At 44.3% G+C, this 6,888-nt stretch overlaps 1 long non-coding RNA gene across 1 annotated transcript; it reads left to right on the plus strand.

Moving 5' to 3' along the window:
* The first annotated feature begins 1,534 nt into the window (after positions 1–1,534).
* Positions 1,535–4,578, plus strand: LOC146062774 (uncharacterized). Its single transcript, XR_014471511.1, has 3 exons — positions 1,535–1,847; positions 3,003–3,136; positions 3,987–4,578. It is a non-coding gene; the product is annotated as an uncharacterized LOC146062774 (long non-coding RNA).
* The last annotated feature ends 2,310 nt before the right edge of the window (positions 4,579–6,888 follow it).

Here is a 6,888-nt window from a genome sequence, read left to right on the forward strand (position 1 = left end):
CAAACTTAGTACATCTGGTCCTTAATGCATTTATGTTTCAAATATACCTTATATATACATAGGGGGTCATTCAGGTGTGGTTGTTTTTCCTACTTGTTATTGCCAGAGGCTACAGGATGGAGATTCATTAGCGCTTTTGCATTCCTCCCCTGTCGATCTCTCTGGTCCTCTGCTTCCTTTTTCTGTTGCTGACCCGCCCTTCTTCTTTTGTTTCTGTTAGCCGGCAACAGGCAACAGGTATCTTGTTTCTTGAGCCTGGCATCTTCTGGCCTCTGCTGCTGCTGCAGGAGCTCCTTCGTGGTCCTCTTCTCACTTGGGGAACTCTTTGCTGCTCTTTCTCCACCATCTGACATCAGGCACCAGGGACAGGGCCAGACACTGCAAAGTGAGCTCTGATTGGCTTGAAGCAGCAGATTTCTATTGCCCACCTCTTCATGAGCCAAAATTGGCACTAAAACAACTTTACCATATGGCACTGGCATGTCGTATTTTTTAAATTTTAAATGCTGCGCCATTCACCGCCACTTACAGTCCTGCATTGGAAACGAATAGATGGTCCAGGCTCTGGACATCTGATGCCACAACACAGTCAGCGCTGGGATTGGACACCAGAGCGCTGTCCAGAGCCGTATCCCACCAGGGACAAAGCTCCCCTGCACCCCGACACACCGTCCCAGCCCCTGGCTCCGATGGGCCCATGTCAGGGCACAGCTTCACACTAATAATGATCAAAAATGATGGGACACAAGCAATTTATTTAATACAATGAGCACACACATTTAAAAGCACAAAGAGAAAATGACACAGAAAAAAAATGACAGCACTTCTCCAGGTAGGCTTCACTAAGGCCTGTAGGAGTGCAAATAGATGCCAAAGAGATAGTTACAGCAATGTTGCAGAACTTTACACCTGTTTTTGATTTCCGAGTTGTGGCGTTGGAAGCAATTAACCCTTATTCTGAGACTACATACAGAAAGTGAAGAATTCTGAGAATTCAAGTTCATTTGCTACAGTTGTCCTAAGATAGGTCACAAAGCAATACTTATGAGAACTACTTTCTTCTACTAGATGATTCACAACACATGATCAACAACATCAGCAAATGTCACTGCCCACCCTCACCTCGGCAGCTTCTCTTTACAGTCATCACTCATTGCATGCCCTCTTCTCCTTTCACATTAGTTACAACAAACCTTTTCCATTTGCAGCATAACTCCAAATAATGTGAACATATTATTACGGTCTCCGTTATGAAGTTAGTGAAAGTTAATTTCTTGCAGTTGTTGCTAAGCAACAGATCTGATTAATCACAGATTTATTAATAGAAAATTCGTGTGAGAGATTGTCAGTTACTGTATAAAATGTTTTATTGTCTTCATTATCATATACATATTGAGTATGTTGCCTAACTAACATCACATCCAATTGAAATTGAAACACCAACCACTGACTTTACTACAGGGGTGCGGGGAGCAGCCAAGTTCTTAGTGACAAGAGTCGGGTGCTGCACTGTAACATTACGTGAGCACACTGGCGTAACTAGCGTGAGGCAACCCCCGCGGCCGCTTGGGGGAGCGGGGGCAGCGGGGGCGCCTGCACCCTCATACCCCACGGTGCAGTGCAGGGACTGGGTCGGGAGTCGGGACGCGCTGTCAGTCAGCGGCGCCGGCAGCAGGAACTCTCTCTCCCCTCTGACGGCAGCTAAGCTCCGAGTGTCATAGAGACAGGCTGCCGCTGGCTGCAGATAGAGGGAGCTAGTGTGCAGATCCTCTAAGCTCCAGCCTCCAGCGTGTCCTGTCCTGTACGAGAGAAGGCCTGCCTTGTGGAATCTTGTGGCCAGCAGCTGAGTAGGTACTAGGTAGTGGTACACTTTGCTGAAGTTTGAGGGAGTGGGGGAGGACTCGGAGGTGGCATGTTTGTGTGTATATGCTGTGTGTGTGCTTGTATGCATGTGTGTATGTATTCTATGTGTGTATGTGACTGTGTACATGCTGTGTTTATGTATTCTGTGTGTATGTTTGCTATGTGTGTTTTCTGTACATGCTGTGTATCTTTTTTGTGTGTATGCTATGTGTTTGAAGTTATGCTGTGTGTGTGTGTGTGTATCTGATGTGTGTGTGTGTATCTATGTTATGTTGGTGTCTGTACATGGTGTGAGAATGCTATGTATGTGTGTGTGTGTGAATGTATGCTATGTGTGTGAATGTATGCTATGTGTGTGAATGTATGCTATGTGTGTGTGTGAATGTGTGCTGTGTGTGTGTGTGAATGTGTGCTATGTGTGTGAATGTATGTTATGTTATGTGTGTGTGTGTGTGTGTGAATGTGTGCTATGTGTGTGTGTGAATGTATGCTATGTGTGTGAATGTATGCTATGTGTGTGAATGTGTGATATGTGTGTGTGTGAATGTGTGCTGTGTGTGTGAATGTGTGCTATGTGTGTGAATGCCCCTGCTCTCCCCTCAGACCATTTGCACTACTAGCAGTAATGGAAGCTGAAGCTGCAGTCATACATATATTTACACAGCAGCTACAGTTAGTAAAGAGTAGACACAGCAGAAACTGAGGTATGTAGTGGGAATAAAGGGGGGGGGGGGGGACTTGTGTGCAGGGTGTGCATCATGTAAGGAGTGAATAAGATATTGTAGGTATAATGGCTAAGAGGGGTGGGAAATGGAATGTCATAAAATTCTGATGACAAATGATTGGCAAGGAGGAAATGTGCTAACATTATGATGAAAAATGTGAATGGTGGGAGGTGGGGGCATGTTATTAAAAATATGGACAGGTAACACAAATATCATGAGAAGGGGGCATGTGAAGAAAAATTTGAATGGTGGGGGCAATTGAGGATAATTGTGATGGGCAGGGGAGACATGTGAAGAAAAATGTGGGAATAGGGAAATTAAATGAAAAATGTAGTAGTGGGCCGTGAAGGAAAATGTATATCAATGCCTCTTTCCTTTCTTTACCTCTGCCACAATCTACATTTGTCCCTCTAGGCACCCCTCTCCCCACTCGTCCTTCCTCATCTGTACATCTGCTACCTCCTCATCCTCATGTGTGCCTGCACCTCCCCCATCCATGGCTGGTGGCTGCCATTAAAAGTGACCAACAGAAACAAGAATTATGGCAGGTAAGCACAATTTACATAACACACATGTTGTGTGTGTGTGTGTGTATATATATATATATATATATATATATATACACACACACACACACACACATACACACATACGTGAGATGTGCCGTTACACATTGCGTCATATTGTGAAAGGGGGTCCTAAGGTAAGTCGCATATAGTGTAGGTGCACTATTTTGGGGGGGGGAGGGGGCGCCAGAAAGTTTTTTGGCAGGGGGGAGCAAAATTTATAGTTACGCCACTGCGTGAGCACCCGGCTCCTTTTAAAGTGTAGGGACCGCCACTACACACAGTGAGTGAAGAGGTCGGTTTGGGAAATATTTTGAGATAAGAGGAGAGATGTTCATTGGTGTAATTTGATTTATGACCTTGTGTGTAAGTAAAAGTATTTTCAATTGGCTACAGTAAAATACAGGTAACCAATGGAGGGACTGGCAAAGCAGATTTGCAGATGATGAACATCTAGCAAGGAAGATTAACCTTTAAGCTGCATTCACGATGGATTGTAGAGTTTCTTTTTGGTAAGACCAGAAGGAAGACCAGTGCAATAATCAATGCGGGAGATGATGAGAGCATGGGTTAGAGTTTTTGCAGTGTCTTGCGTAAGGTAATAGGTATGATCTTATTCAGGATGTTTTTTAGATGCATGTTACATGAATTTAAGACATTGAATGTGGAGAACAAAGGACAGATCAGAGTTAAAGATGTCACCTAGACGGCGAGCTTGTGGGGTAGGATTGATTGTCGTGTTCTCAACAGTGATATAGATATCAGGTCGATAACTACTATTGGTTGGCAGGGTAAGAAGAATTGATTCTGTTTTTCAAATATTCCGTTTTAGGTGGCGAGATGTCATCCAAGATATAACGGCAGAAAGCATTCAGTGACACAGTGACCAATCTGGGGAGAATGGGTAGATTTGAGATTTCTAGCCTATTCATGGGTGCGTTTAGCTGTATGTGTTGGGGTAATTATGCTGTTGGAATACCCACAATGCCTTGATAGTGTTGACATTTTATTGTGCCCGGCATAGATTCGAGGGACCAATTGTCAGTCACAGCAAAGCAAACTCGAAACATAACCAAGCCTCATTCGTGTGTCGTACACAGCTCTCTCCTTTCCTCTGGACCATGTTCAGTGTGGTGCAGACGATGGTACCAAATACCGATAATGTTCTCCACTTAAATAGGATGAATGACTGAATAGAACATTGAAGACATGTGAAGCTAATTCAACAAATTCATTTAAAATATCTCTATAAACCAATTGTTTGTTATGTGTTCTATGACTACACAGAAGTACACCTGTATACGTGAGACAATAGCTTTCAATTTCATTACTACGTAGGAGGAATTAAGCAATGTATCATTGATCTGTAATGGTACCAACCAATTTGTCCACGTTATATAATAAATTTTGTTTCAAAATTCCCAAGGGAGAAGTCGTAAATCTGTAATTGCAAATAGAATTCTCATTACCATTTAACAAGTAAGGCTGTGAACGTTTAATTACAGATCACATTGCTAAGCGCACGTCTTGAGCCACAATCTCAACTAGGGCATTATGGCAGACAGATTTATTTGTTCTTTTCTTTGCAGATAACTCTGCTTTTCTTGTTAACAACGTGTAGTCTGCAGCAACTTGATAATACTGCTGCGTTTTAGTCTTTCAAAATTAATTACACGCCTCAAGCTTTAAAATCCAGCAGTGGAAGAGAAAACAGCGGTTCCTGTTCGTGTAGGAGAAATACAACAGATAGATATAAATCTCTGGTTGAAGTTTATAGTTTGGGTTGGGATCGTTGGGTCTACAACAACTAGGTCGACAAGCATTGTGTCGACACCACTAGGTCGACATGGGTTAAGGTCGACATGGGTCAAGGTCGAAACGGATCAAGGTTGACATGGGTCTAGTTCGACATGACAGTATGTCGACACAAGCATTAGGTTGACACGGGCTAGGTCAACATTCAAAAGGTCGACATGGGTTTTTCACTGTTTTTTGACCCGAAGGTTGACACAGTTGACATGGAGACAGTTTGAAGTGCACCGCATCCCCCTCGGGCACGGTGCCTCGCTACACTCGGCACACTATTTTATTCTCCCACCACGCCCTAGTGGATGGTAGGGCATGAAATACCGCCTGCCGGCACGTCAGCTCAAAAAACAGTGAAAAACCCCATGTTGACCTATTGACTGTTGACCATGTCGACCTAATGCTTGTGTCGACCTAATGTCATGTCGACCTAGACCCATGTTTACCTAGATCCATGTCGACCTTGACCCATGTCGACCTTGCTGCTTGTCGACCTAGTTGTTGTAGACCTAATGACCGTATCCCCTATCTACTAAATGGATCTGGTCATTGGACTTATATTTCTTTTATAGTCACACTGAACCATATAATAAAAATCATTCAAATTTCAGGTTCAGCCAACAAACAACGTGTAAACTGGATTACATGATTTCCACTAATACAAATTGAATGCTGCCATTTATATACGTTATTAATTATTATTGTCAGAACTTGTTATTACACATTGCCTGCTTCTTCCTTAAATATTTCTTGCATAATTTGGAGGTGTGCTTTCGTCATTGTCCTATTGGAGCGAATACCACAGGCAGTGGCGAAACTATAGCGCTGCAGCCCCGGCGACGGTGGGGAGGTGCTGACTAAATGTGGGCGCCCGGGGGACTGCGGGCGCTATTGTTACGCCCACAGCTCCCCCCTCCTTGTGGATGCAGTGGGGTGCAGGCAGGGGGGGTCCGTGCGGGTGTACTTGTGGCGTTGTCTAGAAGCCGCAGTGAGAGGGGTCCCTGCGGCACTGTGTAGTGAGTTGACGGGTCCCTGCAGTGTCTTGGAAATAACTAGTCTAGCGATATCCGCCGGGCGGCGGCGCGGGAAGCACTTCTGATTTTGAAAACACTTGCCGCACGCTGATTGGCGGAATTTCAATATGATGTTATGGCTAGAACACTATATAGCAATACATACCTACTTTTGAGCTCTGCTCTCTGGAAGAAGCACCGGAAAGGAGACCTGCAGGGAACTATGAGGTGGTGTGCCCGACCTCTGACATCAAGCCCCTCCCCTGCCTCCCAAAGTGACACTATTTGCTGTTCCATGGGAGGGGGCAGTGCTAATAGGATGCGCATTACATCACTTTAGGTCCTTCCCGGCACTCAAGAATTCCTTGAATATCTCTCGGACCTGCCCACTTCACTAGGATGTGGGCAGGATGCGGGAGATCAGCCTGCTCTTCCAGGATTGCGGGGAGCTCCGTGAACATTTGGGAGCCTCCAGCAACTTCTGGGAGAAAAGGCAAGTCTGTGTCAATGTCAACATCATGACCATATCTATATTTTCAATGTCAACATTCTCATCTCAACCCAATGTCAGTATAATTCCACGCCCGCATCACTATAATCCACCAGGAATCAGCATGATGTGGAAGTCTCCAAGACGATCCAAAAGAGTAGCAACTGGTGTTTTCATTTCTTCAAGGCCCATATATATCAGCAGTTATGTGATCAGTTGGACAATACAGTGTTATCTTTGTCACCCAGATATGCACATTGTATTTCCAATAAAGGAGACTGAAGAATCTATGACGTCACTAGTGCATTTAGCAGTACAGACAGTATATACGCAACAAACATATTAAAGAACTATGGTAGTTTGAATGTGTGCAGTGTAAGGCTGGTATACATCCATCACTATAAGGTACAGGTAGATTTCAGTAC

This window comes from Crinia signifera, chromosome 3 (genome assembly GCF_055691185.1).
Source record: "Crinia signifera chromosome 3, ASM5569118v1, whole genome shotgun sequence".
Classification (NCBI taxonomy): domain Eukaryota; kingdom Metazoa; phylum Chordata; class Amphibia; order Anura; family Myobatrachidae; genus Crinia; species Crinia signifera.